Genomic DNA, 23633 nt, shown 5'->3' with positions numbered 1-23633 from the left:
TATTAGTAAGGGCAAAAAAGAGAAAAAAATTAAGATATGACATATAAAATCCAAAAGACAAAATGGTAGAAGTACTGTCTTTACGGATATAGACTATGCCAGAGACTGGGGTTTGATTCCCAGTGCCTACCCATGTTAAAAAAAAAAAAAAAAAAAAAAAAGACATAGATTGGCAGAATGGAATAAAAACAGGGCCCATCTATATGTAGACTTCAAAAGACTCATTTTAGACTCAAGGACAAAATAGGTTGAAAGTGAAAGAGGAAGGCTAGGGACACTAGAAAAAATAGAGGATAAAAACTTCAGCTGTATAACTTAGTGAAACTTAAAGTGGACAGTGATGGAGGTTAAATGTACAAATATAGGAAAGTTCTAACTTGAGGGAGAACAAATGGATGTCAACATTGCAAGGTGTTGAAAACAGGATAGTATATGAAAAAAAATAACCAATGCAAATTAGGCTCTATAGTTAACAGTAGCATTGTAATATGCTTCCATTAAATGTAACAAAGGCAATATACTAAAGCTAATAAGGGAAGGATATGAGATTCATGGTATTGTTTCTCCCTTTTATTGATTATTATTTGTTATTTTTCATTTTTCTCCCTTTTCTTCTTTGTGGAAGAAATGGAAATGTTCTCATATAGATTGTGTTGGTGAATACATAGCTATGTGATGAGTTACTGTTGTTTATTTAGGATGGATTATATAGTATGTGAATAAAACTGTTTAAGAGACAAACAGAAGGATACAAGTGCTGGAGAAAATGTGGAGAGAGAGATGTACATATTCATTGTTTGTAGGAAGTAGAATGGTGTGGTCCCACTGGAAGGAAGTGTGATGATTGCAGAGGAAGCTAAGTATAGCGTTGTCATATGCTCCTGCAACCCCATTATTAAGTATATGTATACTTCCAAGTATATACTTTGGAAGAACTGAAAACAGGAACATGAATGAACATTTGCACACTGGTGTTGATCGTGCCACTATTTATGATTTGCAATGGATCAGGTTGCCTAAGGGTATATCATCTGATGAACAGAATGGGGAACTGTGGTGTATAAGGGAAGATTGAATGGCTGCAAGAAGGGATGAAGTTTTGAGACATGCAACTAGGTGAATGAAATTTGAGGACATTATGTTGAGTGAAATAAGCCAGAATTGGAAAGATAAATATTGTAAGGCCTCATTAATATTGATTAAGTATAATGTGCAAACTCTTAGAATTGAATTCAAGAGCATAAGTAATCAGGGGAGAGAACTTGGGCAGAGATTTGGTAAATGACAATTAAGGAGTATAGAACGTTCAATAAGGCTTATTGCAAAGGTTCCTAGATTGTAAGCTGTTACAGCAGTCATACCTTGTTCCTGAGTTGTAACTTATTTCTAAATTCTGAGATGCTGAGCTCTTTGTGTATAACCTTGTCATTCTCTGGAACTTTGGGTGTCTGTATGATACCTGAGACTCAGAGTTAGAGTTCTGCTGCTCTGAAAGTCAACATTATTCACACAGCATCTATTAAGGTGAAAAAGAGATCAGACTTCAATTAGAGATATGAAGCTGATTGGTTAGGACTAAGATAAATCAGTATACAGGGTAAAGGATGATATTGACTGCATTTTTTTTTCCTGATCTGGCCATCACTTTATATTTCTGTTTAAGACAACCACAGCTGAGATGCTGGCTACTGGCTTCATAGGCACACCAAAGCAAAACATCATTTTTCCTTTCTTTTTAAAAGTAAAAATGGAAATGAAGAGAAACAGTGGGCTACCACATGGCCAAAATGCTCTCTGTGAAGAGCACATATCTAGGTAATTCTCCTCTACTTTGACTGACAGTCTGTGGTCTGAGCTGGAAGCAGTGGGATAGACAGGGAGCCCAGTCTGTGATCCTCTTCCCTGCCAGGTGCCAGTGCCACCCTTCTTTTAGGTATTTTCAGCCTCAATGCTTTTGTTATCTTGGTTATTCTTTTCTTACTGAGCTTCAAGTATGTTTTGAAGACTTCCCACTGCCAGTTCAATCTGGAAGTCGTTTATGTGCAAGGCCTGTATGATTACATGGGCAGTGACCTTTGCCTTCACTGATTCTGAAATTAAGTTTTGTATACTGCCATTGTTGTAAGTCAAGCAGGTAAAATGCTTTAGGAGTTTGGTATTTATTTGGCATTTTTCTGCTTAATAGCTTTCTGAGCTCAAAATTTGATGAGTGTGTCTAGAAACCATGTACATTGGGCCTGGCAATCTTGGCTTTCCTTATTTGATAGCAAAGACTTCAATGCTTCTATGAAAATGGAGCAGTGGCTGTTCTCTTCAATCATCTTCAGTGTTTCTTCTGATTTGATGTTCTTGAAAGCTTTAGATGGACTCTGAAAAGCTTAATACGCAAGGGAAAGACTAGTTGTAGGTCAAGAACATAAAATTCAAGCAAAATGGAAATAATCAACTAGCTCTTCCCTCATCCCCTTGAAAGTTTCCCAGTTTTGCTTTGTTTTTTCCTTTTTTTAAATTTAGTCAATCATTTGCTTTAGAGGTTGTCCTGTTCCTGAGGCAGGGGATTCTACTTCCTTAAATTTATAGTTCAAAGATCTTTCATATTCATTCCCTCATTTGAGCCTCAGGGTAACCTATTAAGGAGGTAAGACAGGAATTACTAGCATCATCTCTTTTCAGTTCAGAAAATGGAGAACTTAAACAGGTTAAGATGCATGCCAAAGATTCTGTAATTGCTAAGTGGTTGAGTTTACAGCCAGGCATGGACCTGCATCCCATCCTCAGGGCTGCATAGCCTAGGCAATCCCTAGGCTATACATATAGCTTTACAGGGGACCCCATCTACTCTGCCAATATTGACTATATTTTAAAACTTCAACTTCTGTACTGAAGACCAAAAGAAGGGATGTTAATTGATACAAAATTTGTATTTTCTGTGGCACTCTCTAATTTAGCCTTTACGGTAACTTTATTCAAATGACATAATTACGTGAAACCGTGAATAGGGAATGAGATCTTGTTACTTTGTACAGGTTAATGTAATACCCTGAGTAATTTGGGCAGAGTAATATGGGCAGAAAATAAAACTATTTGTAATGTCCCCTTGAAGGACTAGAGAAAAACATGGAAATGTTAAACTTCTCCACCTGGGGAATTCTTGATATTCTTATAAGCATTAGGAACTCCCAAATTAATAAGCCAAGCCCTTGATTATAAACTTATTCCTGCAAAGGAGAAGCTAAACCTGCTTATAATTGTGCCTAAGAGTCACCCCAGAGAACCTCCTTTGTTGCTCAGATATGGCCTCTTTCTCAAAGCCAACTCTGCAACTAAACTCACTACCTCCCCACTACATGGGACATGTTTCCCAGGAGTATAAATCTCCCTGGCAGTGTGGTACATGACTTGAAGTTTATCCTGGCCCTGACATTGTGGGATTGAGAAAGCCTTCTTGACCAAAAGAGGGAAAAGAAATGAAACAAAATAAAATTTCAGTGAATGAGAGATTTTGAATAGAGTTGAGAGGCCATTCTGGAGGTTATTCTTATGCATTATATATACATATTCCTATTTTAGTTTCTAATGTATTAGAATAGTTGGAAGGAAATACCTGAAACTGTTGAACTCTAAGCCAGTAGCCTTGATTCTTAAAGATGATTGTATATCTATATAGCTTTAAAGGTGTGACCATGTGATTGTGAAAACCGTGTGACTGACATTCCCTTTATCCCATGTATGGGCAGATAAGTAAGAAAATAAAGACAAAAAATGAAATAAATTATGGGAGGTTAAGGAGTATAGGATATTTGGGGATTTGTTTTTTACTTTTTTTTCTTTGAAGTGATGAAAATGATCTAAAACTGACTGGTAATGAATGCACAACTATATGATAATACTGTGAGTCATTGATTATATACATGAATGATTATATGGTATGTGAACATATCTTAATAAATAAAGTTGCAAAAATCCTAATGTACTACTGTAGCCAAAAAGCCAATAATAAACTGAAGGTAATCAGCTAAAAAAAAAAAGAAGGAATGACATTCTGAAGGACCTGACCGCATGGATGAACCTTGAGGACATTATGTAGAGTGAAATAAGTCAAACACAAAAGCACAAATATTGTATGATCTCACTAATATGAACTAATTATAATATATGAACTCATAAAGATAAAATCTAGAATATAATTTACCAGGAGATAAAATGAGGCTAGGGAATTGGGAACAGATACTTAATATGTGCAGAATCTTTAACTAGTTTGAATTTAAATGTTTGGAGATGCAAGCGGTGATGGTAGCATATTATGGTGAGTGTAATTAACAGTATTGAATTATGTGTGATTGTGGTTGAAAGGTGCATGTGTCACTAGAAGGAAAGCTAGAGGTTAAAGCATGGGCTTGTGTGTTTTACAATACATATAGTCAGTATTGTATGTAAACATATGATGACTGTGATTAACAGTTCAAGTATAAAAATGTTATTTCACAAACTAGAACAAGTATGTCACTCTTACAAGGAGTGAATATTAGAGTACAACGTGGGAGAATGTACCTATTGCAAACTATAGTTACCAGTGATATTTTAATATTCTTTCATCAACAGTGATAAATGTATCACACCAATTCTAAGGGTCAGCAATAGGGTGTTGTGCTGGTTTTAAACTGTTATGTACCCCAGGAAAGACATGTTCTCTTCATTCTAATCCAGTCTTGTGGGTGCAAACCCATGGTGGGACCTCCTGATTAGACAGTCTTCATGGAGATATGAGCCACCAATTCAAGGGTGAATTGAATTAATTAATTAGCTTACTGAAGTCCTTTAAGGGGTACATTTTGGAGAAAGCTCAGATACAGGGTTTTGAAGATGCTTGAAGAAACAATATGGAGAGCAGAGGAATGAAACTAAGACTCGGAAGCTTGGAGATGCTAAGCTCCAAGCTGAAATCCAGAGTTTGCCCTCGAAAAGCTCAAGTGAGGGCCCAAAGAAACTCAGAGAGAAGGCCATTGGAACCAGGAGCTTAAAGTAATGAATCTTGGGAGCAAAGGGACACCAGACATCACCATATGTCTTCCTATATGACAAAGAACCCTAGAAGTGATCAGCCTTTCTAGAGTGAACATATTGTCTTGCTGATGCCTTAATTTGGTCGTTTTCATGGCCTTAGAACTGTAAGTTTGTAACCTAATAAATCCACTTCAAAAACGCCAATCCATTTCTGGTATATTGTATTCTGGCAGCATTAGCAAACTGAAACATATTTTGGTGCCAGACAAGTGGAGTGCTGTGGTTTATAAATACCAAACATGTTGAAAAGACTTTTCACATGGGTAAGAGGAAAATTCTGGAAGAATTCTGAGAAGAAGAAATAGGAAAGGCTTGGATTGCTTTGAAGAGACTGGTCCATAGACATATGGACTCTAAAAGTTCTTCCAATAAAGCCTTAGGCAGAAATGATGAATGTGTCATTGCAAACTGTAAGGAAGGTGATCCTTGTTTTTAAGTGGCAGAGAATTTGGCAAAATTGAGTCCTGGTGTTAGATGGAAAGTAAAATTGGAAGGTAACAAGCTTGGATATCTAGCTGAGGAAATTTCCAAACTAAATGTGGCAATTGCAGCCTGGTTTCTTCTTGCAGCTTAAAGTAAAATGTGACAGGAAAGGCAAAAGCTGGGAACTGAAATCTTGGGTACAAACAAACCAGAAACTGAGGTTTGGAAAACTTTGAGCTTTTGGATGTGAGACCCCCAGAGAATAATGCCCCATAAGAGGATTTAACCAAACATGGAACCGGTCAGCCATTTCAGAAAAAGCCAGGATTGGACATGGAGTTATTCAGAAAGGATTTGTGGAAAGTCCTACTATCTGATGGCTTTGATCCCTGTATCCTACATGCTACAATTTTGTTTTTCATTATCTGTATAAATAGAACCACTGTCAGTCTGGATAAAAGGGGCAGAGGAGGGACACAGTGAAGGAAAAATGACCTCAAAGGCAGAACCATGGAAGCTAAAGTCTGGAGCCAGGAGAGTTGAAGCCATGACAGCAGACCCATCCTTGGATGTGAAGAAGGGAGTTGACCTCAGAAGCAGAGAGTTGGACCTTCTGATTTATTGCTCAGGAAGAATTTTGCTGCCTAAGACCTCAGAGAGCATGAAGAACATTTCCTGGGGACTGGGGGGAGCCTGTCCCATTGTTCTGAGGGTTTGACTACATGCTCCATACATGGCAGAGAATCTGGATGCTGCCCCAGTGCTTGGAGAGAGAGGAGCCAAGAAAAAGCTGGTCTCCCCACTGCTCTCTAATGTTGCATCCCTCATTCCAATATTTGGAGAGAACAGGGCTGCTATATAAGCCCTTGGAAAGGGTGGGACTGCCACTCTTTCAAGTCCCAAAGATAAATGACTCTCAGACTTTGGAATCTAATGGAGTTTGCCCTGCAGGTTTTAGGAACCATTTGGGGCCTTTGACCCCTGTTTTACTTCCAGAATTACCCTACATAAATGAGAAAATGTATCCTATGACTGCCCTTCTTTGTATATTTGTAACCTAATAAGTCCTCTTTGTAAAAGACTGATCCATTTCTGGTATATAGTATTCCTGCAGCATTAGCAAATTGAAATAGATTTTGGTACCGGAGAAGTGGGGTGCTATGATTTGCAAATACCAAACATCTTGGAATGGCTTTTTACATGGATAAGGGGAAGATTCTGGAAGAATTGTGAGATGAATAGGAAAGGCCTGGATTGTTTGGAAGCAGATAATTTGTTCTGAATTTTATAGGTCCAAAGCCAGAGGAGAACTTTTGTCTTTGAACAGACCATGCTGTTCATATGATTTCGATGAGATTTTTTTACTATTTTTTATTTTGTTGTATTTATGCTATTACAGAAATGATTTGAGACTTTTGAAATATTGTGATGGAATGAATGTATTTTGTATATGAAAAGAACATGTCTTTTGGGGGATTTGAGAGTAGAATATGCTGGTTTGAAACTCGTATGTACCCCAGAAAAGCCATGTTCTTTTATTCCTAATTTATGTGGGGGCAGACCTATGGTTTAGGTGGGATCTTTTGATTAGGTTGTTTCCATGGAGATGCAGCCCACCCAGTTATGGGTTGCACCCTTTTGATTAGATGGAAATGGGATCCTGCTCATCCCAGGTGGGTCTTAATTCATTTGTTGTAGTCTTAAAAATGCTGACGGACAGAGCAGATGTCTGGACACAGATGTTGGAGATCTTGGAAACAGATAGAAGCTCAGAGAGTTGGCCTGTGAAACCAGGAGCTGAAAACAATGAAACCCAGGAGAAAAAAACCAGCAGATGTCACCACGTGACAGAGGAACCTGGGTGTTGCCTTTCCTCTGAGAAGTTATCATTTGTTGGTGCCTTAATTTGGACATTTTCACAGCCTCAGAATCATAACTCGCAACTTAAATCCCCTTCATAAAAGCCAACCCATTTCTGGTATATTGCATTTTGGCAGCTTTTACATGGGCAGGCACCGGGAATCGAACCCGGGTCCTCGTGCATTGCAGACAAGCACTCTTACCTGCTGAGCCACCGTGGCCCACCCCATTTTGGTAGCTTTTAGCAAACTGAAATGGGGGATGATGGGTATGGGATTTTTTTTTGGGGGGGGGAAATGGAAATGTTTTAAAGTTGATTGTGGTGATGAATTATAAAACTATGTGATAATACTATGTGATAATACATATTGATATATGTTTTGGATGTATTGTATTGTATGTGGCTATATCTCAATAAAATTGAATTTAAAAAGTGAAAAAAAAAGTTTGTGAGGCTTTTCCAAGTAATCAAAAGCCAGTTGAGAAAAAAGGTTTTTCTGGGTTTTTGAAGAGTACTGTTTTATTAACCATTCTTTTCTTTCTCTTATATGTTTCTGCTGATCTATACCATTAATATTATAAAATTGAATTCATATTTCTCAACCTTAAAATGCAAATTTATTTCCTTTCAAAAACAATGAGAACTAGAAATACAAGTACATTTAAACCAAACAATAGGGGGGAAACTTAAGAGATTTAAAAATTTACTAGGATTTTTGGTTTGCTTTGCAGAATCATGGCAGTCATAGCCCTTTTAATTAAGGATAAAAGAAAATATAGTTCTATCACAAAATAAATTTTAGTTAAATGAATATTTTTCCTTTTGCTACCTGGCTAAACATAAATTCAAGCAAGGGGTTTTATATGGGCTCAATAATAATGCAACCTCCTGAATATTTTCTGACATGACTTGAAGGTTTTTCTATAGGTGAGCTTCCTAATAATTTTAATTCTTTTTCAAGGGTTAATGGGGTTGTAACATTAGGGAAAATGTTGGGTCAAAAAACAGAAGATTAATACAAGGTAATATAAACCTTGTATTTTATTAGACATCAAGACAAACTATGTTCTGATGAATTTATAAATAAATCAATTTATTTAGAGAATAAATCTACCCAAACCATTCAAGTACTCAAAACTCTGCTTTCTCCATGTACAGCAGATTCCTTAAATATTAATTCAATTTTTGTATTTCTTTTCTGTTTTTAAATTTTTCACCTACATATTTGGCATTTCTGGTTATCTTTGTCTTTTCCTGAATATTGAAGTTTCCAGCTGGCATTTCTTCATCCTAAAGATCTTACTTTAGTGTTATCTGTATTGTAAATCTGCTATTATTGAATTTCATTAGTTTTTGTTTGTCTGAAATTATTCATTTTTATTCTTGAATGATGTTTTTGCTAGGTATAGAATTCTTTATTTTGAATTTTTTTGTTTTTGTCCTCGTTATTTGGAAGATTTTCCTCTCAGATGTTTTCATGTCTTAGAGTTTTCATCATTTTGATGAGAAATCCGCAAACATGCATCTAATTGTTCCACTTCACATAATGCCTCATTTTTCTCTGTGATTTTATGAAAATCCTTTTATCCTTGATTTATAGCAGTTTTCTATGTGCATCAGAACAGTTTTTTTTATATAAACATCATGCTTTGGTTTGCTAAACTTCTTTAATTAGTACATTTTATAAAACAAATTTGGGAATACTTTGGCCACCCTTTCTTCTAATATTTTTTTCTGTTTTATACTCTTTCTTCTCCAGTGACTCCAGTTATACCTACAGTAGACCTTTTGATATAATTCTACAAATTCCTAAGACCTTGTTAATTGTTTTCTAATATTGTTTTTCCTGTTCTATAGATTGGATCATTTCTCATGCACTATTGTCAGACTGTATACGACTCTTACTTTTGTCTATTGTGAAGCCTGATAGTTAATTTACATTTTAGAAATTGTAATTTTCAATTCTAGTATCTCCATTTGATTTTTCTTTTGTAGATTCTATTTCTCTGCAGAAATTTCCTTTGTTAATTCAAGACAAATATATTTTCTTTCACTTCTTGATCATAGTTCCAAAATCCTTGCCCACTAATTACAAACACAAGTCATTTTAAGATTGATATCATTTATTGCCATTTTTAAATTGAATGTGGGTTCCATTTTTCTGTTTTGCTGTTTTTCTAGTACTTTTGGGTTGTATCCTGGAAGCTTGGACAAAGATATTATAGTGATTTTAGATTTTATTATATCCCTCAGAAGAGTATTTATTTTTTAAATTTGTTTTTGTTTTAACAGGCAGCTAACTTGTCTGAACCTAAACTCCAAACCTTGTTTCCCCTCTGATATGTAGCAACAAAGTCTCTGTTTAGCTCTTTGAACCCTTAGCTTGGCTGTTTTATGGTCTGGCCCATACATGTGTAGTTTAGTGCTTCAGCAGAGCTCATATCCAGAATTTGAGACTTTCCCTTTCTGTCTCTTTGCTTTTCTGTATTTCTCCCCTTACTTTCCAATTGCCATAGCCACACTAAATCTTTACTCCATTTTTCGCAGCAAATAACAGCGTGGATTTCCTGTCTGAATTCAGTTGTCCCCCTTGGCACCAATAACTGCTTGGCCTCAGGTAAAGGGTCACACAAAACGGAACTTCACACAGTGCTATTCCCTTTTCCCAGTTGTCAACCATACTCCTGTTTCTGTCTGCTCTGATACCTCTCCAGCACCTTCACATAGTTTTTGTAATATTTTGTTATCTGTGGGAGGACTGATCCAATAAAAAACCAACATCACTGGGAGGAAGCCACAATTCGGTAATTATTAGCACTCTATTTCACTTTGAATGCCATCAACCAGCCTTTGGTTCACTGCCCTGTTTGCCAAGCATTTATAAGAAATTATTCTATTTGCAATGATTCAACAAAATCCCTCATTGCTTGGTTATTATTAGCTCATAGATAAAGAAGTTCCGTGGGGAAAAATAGAAGGAAATTCATTATTTTGTATGACTTTCAATAGGAAATGATGTGAGATGTGAATGTATGTTGAGAATTAGTTATCAAAATGACTAATAAACTTTAGATAAGGGTAAAAACAAGTGCATACACACAAGCACACCCACATACCACACACCTACACACATATATATGGTTGCAAAGGTAAGGCAGTGGTTACAAGGCTTCCACAATTGTGGAATGAAAGAGTTAAGAATAATTGAACTTTTCTTTATTAGAATTTTACGCATCAAGAATATCCATTTTTAGACCACAAAGTAAATAGTAATTTTTTTCTCAAAATGAAGTTGCCTAATAATTACATACATTAGAATTTTATTCTATTTGATTGTATTCTTTTAGTAAAAAAATATATTGTTGTACCCTAAGAAAAATTAATTTGCTGTTACATTTTACCTTTGGTAGCAATAACTAGCGATCTCAAGTAGCCTATATTATTGTAGGTTAGTTTCAAGCACTTGAATGAGAAAATGGTCATGTATTGTTTTTGCCTCAGGGACTTACATTCACTGAACCGATGTGACTTTAACAGTGTGAGGATAGAGATTATTTACTAAGAATGTCTCATTTACGACAAAATTTTAAAAAGTAAGTTTTGTTCTATCCTTTATTCAGTTTGCTTAGAAATAACTTACCAAGTGTTTTCTATCTTGTATACCATTTTGTTTCTTTTTTTTTTTACACAGGCAGGCACTGGGAATTGAACCCAGATCTTTGGCATGGCAGGCAAGAACTCTGCCTGCTGAGTCACCATGGCCTGCCTACAATGTGGAGATTTTTTAACACAACTGAGCTTTAGTGCTAATTTACGTGAGGCTCATGTTGGTAATAATTGGAGATAAAGTTAAGAGGAGCACAGTGAAATCTTTCCCAGTATCTGCTCCTAAGTAAAATTAGCCTACCCAATTTCTCTGCCTAAAAGGGGAATCATGTGTATTTGGGAAACACTGTATATTATCATATATGTTCCATTCAAAAAGATTCATAATTCATTATAGCATATTAACACAGTAAAGGCTCTAAAATTTCTGTGGTAGAGTTAACTTGTTTATCAGTGTTGAAACCAAAGTCTTACAAACACATTTGACTACAAATCTCTTTTACATATTACGGGATAATACAGTTAGAATTCTCAAGGCAAAATCTAATGAAACAAAGAAATGAATCTGGCAGTTTAATGTGTTAATGACACCTGCCACCTCAGGTTATTAGGCATATCAAGTGAGAAGGAGACTACCCCATATGGTGGAATGGAAAACTCTAACTTTGAGTAGAAGCCCCTTTTAATTTGAATGATTCTGAGTGCTTGACCTATGAAAACCCCATTTAGGTGGCTCAAGTAAAAGGAAGATTTCCAACTAAATCATTTTATGACATTAGTAAGGAAAGTGGTGCTCTAAGAATGGGTCTCTCCGCATTCTGTGTGTGTGGGTGTACTTGTGCTATGTATGTTTTTGCCCCACGAAAGAGTCATTGTCAAGTGCAACCTGTGAGTAGAATTGCAAACAGTTAACACTGAGAGGTTGGAGATTGACAGCTGATGGTAACTGAATAGATAGGCTTTTCTGAAGTGTTTGGAGCTTTATATTGTGCTGCCAATTTATTTTAGGAAGTCACACAGAGTGTCCTCCAAATCTCTGTTACTATAAACCTGATTAATCTACTTCAGCATCCTTGCTTCTGACAGTAGAAAGGAAGCCCTTCACATCAGAAAGGATGAGGAAGTCAAGTGCCTAAGTAGCTTATTTGAATCATTCTAAAGACAGATTTTTCTAACAATTCTCTTAATGATATTTGCTCTCACCATAATGTTGTGACAAACTCCATGGCCCTTGCTCGTAGCTGTCTTTCCTTCCTGTTTTTTTTTCCCTGGAAAATTGTCCTGGAGGGTTCAGCTCTTATACCACCTCTTCTGCAAAATACTTGTCAATACCCAAACTTAATTGATCATTCCTTTTTGCAGCCCACATTATATTGTAGCCATTCATTCATTCCTTGTGACATTCTTGAGGGCTGGAATTTGATAATTTCAATCTTGATTGTATTTATATTTAGACCATGCCCAACATATAATAGTGCTCATACATGTTGTTTGAATGAATGAAGAAATAAATATAAGAGATTTCTTGTTTGTTTGTTTAATGGTATCTCACCTAGTACAGGCCTAGGAAGTATGGTTGTCAGCAACTTTTTTTTTTAACATTTTTTTATTAATTAAAAAAAATTAACAAACAAAACATTTAGATATCATTCCATTCTACATATACAATCAGTAATTCTTAATATCATCACATAGTTGCATATTCATCATTTCTTAGTACATTTGCATCGATTTAGAAAAAGAAATAAAAGGACAACAGAAAAAGAAATAAAATGATAACAGAGAAAAAAAAACTATATGTACCATACCCCTTACCCCTCGCTTTCATTTACCACTATTTCAAACTGAATTTATTTTAACATTTGTTCCACCTATTATTTATTTTTATTCCATATGTTCTACTCTTCTGTTGATATAGTAGCTAAAAGGAGCATCAGACACAAGGTTTTCACATTCGCAGAGTCTCATTGTGAAAGCTATATCATTGTTCAATCATCATCAAGAAACATGGCTACTGGAACACAGCACTACATTTTCAGGCAATTCCCTCCAGCCTCTCCACTTCATCTTGAACAAAAAGGTGATATCTACTTAATGCATAAGAATAACCTCCAGGATAACCTCTCCACTCTGTTAGGAATCTCTCAGCCATTGACACTTTGTCTCATTTCACTCTTCCTCCTTTTGGTCGAGAAGATTCTCTCAATCCCTTGATGTTAATTCTCAGCTCATTCTAGGGTTTTTCTCAGTCCTTTGATGCTGAGTCTCAGCTCATTCCAGGATCTTTGTCCCACATTGCCAGGAAGGTTCACACCCCTGGGAGTCATGTCCCACGCAGAGTGGGTGAGGGTGGTGAGACTGCTCATCATATTGGCTGGAGAGAGAGGCCACATCTGAGCAACAAAAGAGGCTCTCTTGGGGGTGACTCTTAGGCCTAAATTTTAAGTAGACTTGACCTATCCTTTGTGGAGTTAAGTTTCATGTGAACAAACCCCAAGACTGGGGGCTCAGCCTATAGCTTTGGTTGTCCACACTGCTCATGAGAATATCAAGAATTCAACTTGGGAAAGTTGAATTTCTCCCCACTCTCACCATTCCCCGAAGGGGGCTTGCAAGTGCTTTTCCAGTCACTGATCAGATCATTCTGGGATTCATCGGGGCATCACTCTGGACAAACCAACAAAATCTCATGTGCTACCTGAGATTCCAAGTACTTATGACATTCAATCAAACTATCTACATGAGTTATATTAGGAAATGCTCTAGTCAAAATATAAATTTTGTAACAAATAAACATTTTTTGCTTTAGTCTCACACATAAGGTGACATTTTAAAGTATTAATTATCATCTATTTCCAGCACCCTGCAATAATGACATTCCTTTGTTCTTCCTCATGCCAAAACATTTTTAAAATGTGTACATTGTAGATTTCACTATTATTATACACTCTAGGCATACCTAGATTATACCATCTCGATCTTTAACATCTTTCTTTCTGATTTCATTTATGTCCCCAGCCCTCCTCCCTCTATCATTCTCACATGCAGCTTCATTCAGTGTTTTAACATAATTGCATTACAGTTAGGTAGTATTGTGCTGTCCATTTCTGAGTTTTTGTTTCCAGTCCTGTTGCACAGTCCGTATCCCTTCAGCTCCAATTACCCACTACCTTACCCTATTTCTATCTCCTGATGGTCTCTGTTACCAACAACATATTCCAAGTTTATTCACTAATATCGGTTCATATCAGTGAGACCATACAGTATTTGTCCTTTAGTTTTTGGCTAGTCTCACTCAGCATAATGTTCTCTAGGTCCATCCATGTTGTTACATACTTCATAATTTATTCTGTCTTAGAGCTGCATAATATTCCATCGTATGTATATACCACAGTTTGTTTAGCCACTCGTCTGTTGATGTACATTTTGGCTGTTTCCATCTCCTTGCAATTGCAAATAATGCTGCTATATACATTGGTGTGCAAATGTCCGTTTGTGTCTTTGCCCTTAAGTCCTCTGAGTAGATACCTAGCAATGGTATTGCTGGGTCATATGGCAATTCTATATTCAGCTTTTTGAGGAACTGCCAAACTGCATTCCACAGTGGTTGCAACATTTGACATTCCCACCAACAGTGGATAAGTGTGCCTCTTTCTCCGCATCCTCTCCAGCACTTGTCATTTTCTGTTTTGTTGATAATGGCCATTCTGGTGGGTGTGAGATGATATCTCATTGTGGTTTTGATTTGCATTTCTCTAATGGCCAGGGACATTGAGCATCTCTTCATGTGCCTTTTGGCCATTTGTATTTCCTCTTCTGGTAGGTGTCTGTTCAAGTCTTTTTCCCATTTTGTAATTGGATTGGCTGTCTTTTTGTTGTTGAGTTGAACAATCTCTTTATAAATTCTGGATACTAGACCTTCATCTGATATGTCATTTCCAAATATTGTCTCCCATTGTGTAGGCTGACTTTTTACTTTCTTGATGAAGTTCTTTGATGCACAAAAGTGCTTAATTTTGAGGAGCTCCCATTTCTTTCTTTCTTTCTTTAGTGCTCTTGCTTTAGGTGTAAGGTCCATAAAACTGCCTCTAATTATAAGATTCATAAGATATCTCCCTACATTTTCCTCTAACTGTTGTATGGTCTTAGACCTAATGTTTAGATCTTTGATCCATTTTGAGTTAACTTTTGTATAGGGTGTGAGATACAGGTCCTCTTTCATTCTTTTGCATATGGATATTCAGTTTTCTAGGCCCCATTTATTCAAGAGACTGTTCTGTCCCAAATGAGTTGGCTTGACTGCCTTATCAAAGATCAAATGTCCATAGATGAGAGGGTGTATATCTGAGCACTCTGTTTGATTCCATTGGTCAATATATCTATCTTTATGCCAGTACCATGCTTTTTGACCACTGTGGCTTCATAATATGCCTTAAAGTCAGGCACCGTGAGACCTCCAGCTTTGTTTTTTTCCCTCAAGATACTTTTAGCAATTCAGGGCACCCTGCCCTTCCAGATAAATTAGCTTGTTGGTTTTTCTATTTCTGAAAAGTAAGTTGCTGGGATTTTGATTGGTATTGTGTTGAATCTGTAAATCAATTTAGGTAGAATTGACATCTTAAGTATATTTAGTCTTACAATCCATGAACATGGTATGCCCTTCCATCTATTTAGGTCTTCTGTGATTTCTTTTAACAGCTTCTTGTAGTTTTCTTTGTATAGGTCTTTTGTCTCTTTAGTTAAATTTATTCCTAAGTATTTTAATCTTTTAGTTGCAATTGTAAATGGAATTCGTTTCTTGATTTCCCCCTCAGCTTGTTCATTGCTAGTGTATAGAAACACTAAAGATTTTTGAATGTTGATCTTGTACCCTACCACTTTGCTGTACTTGTTTATTAGCTCTAGTAGTTTTGCTGTGGATTTTTCAGGGTTTTCGATGCATGGTATCATATCATCTGCAAACAGTGATAGTTTTACTTCTTCCTTTCCAATTTTGATGCCTTGTGTTTCTTTTTCTTGTCTAATTGCTCTGGCTAGAACGTCCAACACGATGTTGAATAACAGTGGTGATAGTGGACATCCTTGTTTTGTTTCTGATCTTAGGGGGAAATTTTCAATTTTTCCCCATTGAGGATGATATTAGCTGTGGGTTTTTCATATATTCCCTTTATCATTTTAAGGAAGTTCCCTTGTATTCCTATCCCTTGAAGTGTTTTCAACAGGAAAGGATGTTGAATCTTGTCAAATGCCTTCTCTGCATCAATTGAGATGATCATGTGATGTTTCTGCTTTGATTTGTTGATATGGTGTATTACATTAATTGATTTTCTTATGTTGAACCATCCTTGCATACCTGGGATGAATCCTACTTGATCATGGTGTATAATTCTTTTAATGTGTTGCTGGATTCGATTTGCTAGAATTTGTTGAGGATTTTTGCATCTATATTCATTAGAGAGATTGGTCTGTAGTTTTCTTTTTTTGTAATATCTTTGCCTGGTTTTGGTATGAGGGTGATGTTGGCTTCATAGAATGAATTAGGTAGCTTTCCCTCCACTTCAATTTTTTTGAAGAGTTTGAGCAGGGTTGGTATTAATTCTTTCTTAATGTTTGGTAGAATTCACATGTGAAGCTGTCTGGTCCTGGACTTTTCTTTTTGGGAAGCTTTTGAATGACTGATTCAATTTCTTTACTTGTGATTGGTTTGTTGAGGTCATCTATTTCTTCTTGAGTCAAAGTTGGTTGTTCATACCTTTCTAGGAACTTGTCCATTTCATCTACATTGTTGTATTTATTAGCGTAAAGTTGTTCACAGTATCCTGTTATTACCTCCTTTATTTCTGTGAGGTCAGTGGTTATGTCTCCTCTTCCATTTCTGATCTTATTTATTTGTGTCCTCTCTCTTCTGCTTTTTGTCAATCTTGCTAAGGGTCCATCGATCTTATTGATTTTCTCATAGAACCAACTTCTCGTCTTATTGATTTTCTCTATTGTTTTCATGTTCTCAATTTCATTTATTTCTGCTCTAATCTTTGTTATTTCTTTCCTTTTGCTTGCTTTGGGGTTAGTTTGCTGTTCTTTCTCCAGTTCTTCCAAGCGGACAGTTAATTCCCGAATTTTTGCCCTTTCTTCTTTTTTGATATAGGCATTTAGGCCAATAAATTTCCCTCTTAGTACTGTCTTTGCTGCGTCCCATAAGTTTTGATATGTTGTGTTTTCATTTTCATTCGCCTCGAGATATTTACTGATTTCTCTTGTAATTTCTTCCTTGACCCACTGGTTGTTTAAGAGCGTGTTCTTGAACCTCCACGTATTTGTGAATTTTCTGGCACTCTGCCTATTATTGATTTCCAACTTCATTCCTTTATGGTCTGAGAAAGTGTTGTGTATGATTTCAATCTTTTAAAATTTGTTGAGACTTGCTTTGTGACCCAGCATATGGTCTATCTTTGAGAATGATCCATGAGCACTTGAGAAAAAGGTGTATCCTGCTGTTGTGGGGTGTAATGTCCTATAAATGTCTGTTAAGTCTAGCTCATTTATTGTAATATTCAAATTCTCCGTTTCTTTATTGATTCTCTGTCTAGATGCTCTGTCCATTGATGAGTGTGGGGGATTGATGTCTCCAGCTATTATGGTAGATGTGTCTATTTCCCTTTTCAGTATTTACAGTGTTTGCCTCATGTATTTTGGGGCATTCTGGTTCGGTGCATAAATATTTATGATTGTTATGTCTTCTTGTTGAATTGTTCCTTTTATTAGTAGATAGTATCCTTCTTTGTCTCTTTTAACTGTTTTACATTTGAAGTCTAATTTGTTGGATATTAGTATAGCCACTCCTGCTCTTTTCTGGTTGTTATTTGCATGAAATATCTTTTCCCAATCTTTCACTTTCAACCTATGTTTATTTTTGGGTCTAAGATGTGTTTCCTGTAGACAGCATATAGAAGGATCCTGTTTTTTAATCCATTCTGCCAGTCTATGTCTTTTGATTGGGGATTTCAATCCACTAACATTTAGTGTTATTACTGTTTGCGTAGTACTTTCCTCTATGATTTTGCCTTTTGTATTTTATATGTCATATCTAATTTTTCTTCTTTCTACACTCTTCTCCACACCTCTCTCTTCTGTCTTTTCATATCTGTCTCTAGTGCTCCCTTTAGTATTTCTTGCAGAGCTGGTCTCTTGGTCACAAATTCTCTCAATGACTTTTTGTCTGAAAATGTTTTAATTTCTCCCTCATTTTTGAAGGACAATTTTGATGGATATAGAATTCTTGGTTGGCAGTTTTTCTCTTTTAGTAATTTAAATATATCATCCCACTGTCTTCTTGCATGCATGGTTTCTGTTGAGAAATCTACACATAGTCTTATTGGGTTTCCCTTGTATGTGATGGATTGCTTTTCTCTTGCTGCTTTCAAGATCCTCTCTTTCTCTTTGACCTCTGACATTCTGACTAGTAAGTGTCTTGGAGAACCTCTATTTGGATCTGTTCTCTTTGGGGTGTGCTGCACTTCTTGGATCTGTAATTTTAGGTCTTTCATAAAAGTTGGGAAATTTTCAGTGATAATTTCTTCCATTAGTTTTTCTCCTCCTTTTCCCCTCTCTTCTCCTTCCATGACACCCACAACACGTATATTTGGGCGCTTCATATTATCATTCAGTTCCCTGAGTCCCTGCTCATATTTTTCCATTCTTTTCCCTATAGTTTCTGTTTCTTTTTGGATTTCAGATGTTCCATCCTCCAGTTCACTAATCCTAACCTCTGTCTCTTGAAATCTACCATTTTATGTTTCCATTGTTTTTTTCATCTCTTCTAATGTATCTTTCATTCCCATAAGTTCTGTGATTTGTTTTTTCAGACTTTCCATTTCTTCTTTTTGTTCATTCCTTGCCTTCTTCATGTCCTCCCTCAATTCATTGATTTGGTTTTTGATGAGGTTTTCCATCTCTGTTCATATATTCTGAATTAGTTGTTTCAGCTCCTGTATATCATTTGAACTATTGGTTTGTTCCTTTGACTGGGCCATATCTTCAATTTTCCTGGTGTGATTTGTTATTTTTTTTGCTGGTGTCTAGACATTTAATTACCTTAATTAGTTTATTCTGGAGATTGCTTTCACTTATCTTACCTAGGGTTTTCTTACTAGATGAGTTTGTTGTCTATCTGTTCTTTGACCTTCAGTTCAGCTTTTTCTGGGCCTCTAGCTTAAGTTTTGTTTAACAGAGGGTAATTTTTCAGTTCTTGTTTTCTTGTTTCTTGTCCTGCTTGTAAGGTGCCTTTTCCCTCCCCACCCTTATGAGGGTCTATATAGGTATTACAGGCTCCAGCCGGGTTTTCCTGGACTAAACTGGCCTCCTATCGGGGGAAGGAGGCATCTGCATCAGTTTTCCCTGAGGGTGAGACCCAGCAGATTGAAAGACTTTCCTGTGAAGTCTCTGGGCTCTGTGTTTCCTATCCTGCCCAGTATGTGGCGCTTGTCTGTCTGTGGGTCCCACCAGCAAAAGATGTGGCTTCTTTAACTTTGGAAGGCTCTCCCTGCTGGGGGCCTGGTGGAGACAGAGGAGAGGTTGTAGGCTGGTTTTAATGGCTTCAAATTGCCAAGCCCTGGGGTCTGAATTCCTTGAGAGAGGGATTCCACCTAAGTTGTGTTTCACTCCTCCCCTTGGGAAGGCTCAGGTGGGAGACAGCCCTGAAAGCAGTCCATTTCTGCATATGCCTGGAGCAGTTGCAGCCTGGGTAATCCCACCGCTGAATCCAGAGGCAGCCAAGCCTCCATAGAAATAGCCACAGAAGCCTGTTTCGTACCCTTTCCTCTTTTTCGGTTAGCCTATAGGCGACCTCTGCCTTGACCAGTTTCACCTGAGCTGGAGGCCTATTTTCAGTAGTCAGAATTTGTTTATTAATGCCACAATTGTTGTTTGGTTGGACTCAGTCCCTGCTACTGTTAGAGTCTCCTTTCTTTCCCTCCGGGAAGCTGCCTGTGAGGGAGGGACGTCGGGCGCTGGCCACCGTGGCTTGGGGAACTCACTGTTCCAGAGACTTGCAGCCGGTCCAGCTAGTCCAGACTGGGGTACGCTGTGTGTCTGGTCACTATCGTGGCTCCCGGAGCTGTTCTGTATTGTTTCTGGTTATTTAGTAGTTGTTCTGGAGGATGAAGTAAAACGCGCACATTGCTAAGCCACCATCTTGGCCCCTTGTCAGCAACTTTTTGCGAGATACATTTCTCTAATCATGCCCTCAACAACATTAGCAATCTTGGTCTCCCCATTTTAAAAGGAATATATGGGTATATGGGAAGAAGTCATAGCATGAGCATCAGTTTTGGATTTCATCATCCATATCAGGCAGTTTTATTAAATACAATTTATTCATAAAAATTAAATATTTGTGCTTAACAGAGAGTCTTTTTAATATATCCAAATATTAACACATTATTTCTCAGATTTTTTTTTTATGCTTTAGGCCCAGCAATTTTAGCATGAGAAATATTTCTGGTAGTACCATTTGTTAAATTGTATCTAGACTAGAATGTTGTATTTGCTCAAGAAGATAAATTAATTGAGTTTTAGTCCCAGTCAATTCTATGAAAACTGTTATGTGGCACAGAACGGTGAGGAGCATCCTATGTTTCACAAGCAATCCCGTGTACCAAGCTCTCCACCTATGGAAAGTGGCATTTGGATGACAGGACAATTAAAAAGAATGATAAACAGCAATGTTTTTATCACTTATTTGCTGAAACTTGATTTTTTTCTATTTCTCTTATTTTGTCATTTGTAGAAGCATTGTATATATCTCTGAATTGTTTTAATTTTGCTTAGGAATTGAGGCAGCCAGTCACCTTTTTGTGGTGATGCCACAGTAGCTACCTAAAGAGTGAAATGGTTTCCCAGTACAGATTCTTGACTGTTTGTGGTGATTTGAATTATAGTGTGTTTGGAAACACTTTTAAAGGGGCAAGATTGGTATCAGGGAAATGTTTAAATGAGATAAAAATGAGTAAAGTTTATAAAGTGTTTTGCAAGTGATGCTACTTTCCTTTCTTATCACTTTTTACAGTAAATAGACTTTTGAATTCTTGGGGGAGTATAAAAACAAACAAATAAGAAACTTTGACTGGTTAGAGTTAATATTGTTAAGTAAGCAATCTTATAAAAACAAGCACTGATATACAATCTTTACAATGCTATTAAATTTTGTGGAACTATCTAAGACCTCTGTTAGGTATACAATTGCATCCCTTTTGAGGACCAGCCTTGTTTTAGTTCTTACCTAAATTGACGTGTAAATATAACTGAAACCCTTACCCTGAGGACACTAGAATATGGGGTGTGGTGGGGGAAGACACTGACATTTACTTAGACAATGAGGGTTTTGGGATTATGGCATGAAATTCATATTTTAAAGAATGATATTTGATGAATCCATATTTCTTATCATCTCTGAATCTGGGTGTGCACTATGATTTGAAGGTAAAGGTCCAATCAATTCTGGGTAATTAATTACAATTTAAATAATGAGATTGTTACCCATAGCAACTCTGGTACTTGATTTCCATAAAAATTCATGAAATAACTCAACCAAGGAATATCTATTATTTAAAGCATCTTAATAAAAGATACCTTATGTTTTATAAATTTGTGTACCACTCATTAGCAAATAATTTATCCATAAATGAGAGCGGTATTTGGTGTTGATGGAGAAGAATGGAATAAAATAGAATTTGTGGAGAACATATAATGTAGGCTGAAGAAATTTAAGCTTTCGGGGTTTTTTTTTGCACGGGCAGGCTATGGAACTCGAACCCAGGTTTCCCAATGGCAGGCAAGAATTCTACCACAGAGCTATCCTTGTACCACCCAGTTTTGGGGATGTTACTGCTGGTGTCTCATACTGCTCTCTCTACATCTACAACTCTTAAGAACAGATTAAGTTGTAAAACATATTAGGTTTCTAAAAAAAAGATTGGGGTTCTAGGCTAAATTCTTTCAGTGGAAATCCTCTTAATTTTCCCTCAATTAAACTGTGTGCCTCTTATCAAATCACCTCACAGGGCTGTTATGAAGATACTCAATTAAGGTCAGTGAAATGAAAAAAGCACAAACAAGATAATATATTTCTATTAAGTTAGTGAAAAGGTATTGGAAATCTGAAAACATTTGTGTTTATAGAACCCCTTACCTTTTCCCTAAATGCAGTTTTTTTTTTTCACTTTCCCAAACCTCTTTACCTGCTTTTCACAAAATTATAAAACGGCCCTAAGTATTGTTCTGACAATAATCACTGACAATGCTATCGATTACTCAGGTTATTTTAAAAAACTTTACTGACTTGCACTTTAGTTTTCTTCTATTATATAATCTTCAAGCAATTATCAAGAAAAGATTTAGGTAGGTATTTCATTTTGGTGCAAGTTTTTAATTTGTTTCTATTTTCTCCTCCTTCTGTTGTCATTTCAAATAATTCTACCTATGGAATTTTTCTTATATATTTTAAACTAAGGGCTTTGATATTTTTGCATATAGTCCATTGCAAAAAATACATTAGCGTAATGAAATATGAAGAACAAATACTAGCTCTACATTACTATAGGCTTGCCCTAAATTACTTTTGCTGAATCTATTATGGAATTGTCATTGACCCAGACCTTGAAGTTTTCATGTCTTTTAGAACCTGGGGTGATATAATAAACCAGCTGTATTTTAGATAATATAAGTTATGTGGAAATGAAATTCCAAACTCTTAATGGATTATTTATAGTGCCTGCTAGGTATAGAAGATAGTTTAATTCATTTAAGCATGAGGCTATATTTCTGTCTAGAAAATTTATTTTTAACACCTTTTCAAAGGGGTGAAAATAGGTTTCCAGATGCTAATACTAAAATCACAATAGCCCACAGCAAGGGATATAAGGTTAATTCTTAAACTTTATTGCCAATAACAAAACAGTAAAAGTTGACTGAACTTAAATTTATTCAAATTCAAAAGAAATACAATGAATAAATGAAATAGTTAATCTTAGGGGAAGAAGAAACAATGCATGGTAGTTTTGTTAGTTTTTAATCGTTAAAAAGTTTGCCGAATGAAACACCTCTTCTGATTGGTTTGGAGTTTCCAAAAAACATCTCTCAGCTTCCATTTCTTTGAACAATCTCACACTATTTTTACTTACGTGGCATTGGAGCTGTTTTTTGAGCCTTCCTACCTGCAGTGAGTGATTAACAATACACAAAGACAAATAAATACAACCCATCATTTGCAATCAATCTACTAGTTAACCAAGACTTGCAAAGAATAATTTACCTGTTTGGCTAATTTTTCACATCTTGTAATAAAAGACTCCCTGTTTTTAGCTTCTATGTTCTCTAGAGTAATTAAGCGCAGGGGAAGGAGTCTATTGCAGTTTTCTCCAACTAAACATTTGGGTCAGTTCCGTTAAGTTCCCAATATCATTCTTTTATAAAAGAAGAGAGGAGTATTTATTTGTATAGGGAGGGAGAAAGGAAGAGAAAGACTCTTACCTTTTTGCTCCCTCTTTTCTTCAAATCAAGATATTCTCCTTGGTTCAGGTATTTTCCTATGAGGCTGATCATTGTTAATAATTCCGCTCATAATTTTGTCCCTGTAGCTTTTATTGTTTTGTTCTTCCCAGACCTTCCTCTCCCTGTTGGGTTA

General features: G+C 36.3%; 1 pseudogene; it reads right to left on the bottom strand.

Moving 5' to 3' along the window:
- Positions 1-1811: 1811 nt before the first annotated feature.
- Positions 1812-23633, bottom strand: part of LOC143675821 (DNA-directed RNA polymerase I subunit RPA49 pseudogene) — a 76554-nt pseudogene continuing 54732 nt past the window's right edge.

Source organism: Tamandua tetradactyla, chromosome 3 (assembly GCF_023851605.1).
Source record: "Tamandua tetradactyla isolate mTamTet1 chromosome 3, mTamTet1.pri, whole genome shotgun sequence".
Lineage (NCBI taxonomy): Eukaryota > Metazoa > Chordata > Mammalia > Pilosa > Myrmecophagidae > Tamandua > Tamandua tetradactyla.
The sequence above is the reverse complement of the archived record's forward strand: the minus strand, read 5'-3'. Positions and strand labels throughout refer to the sequence as shown.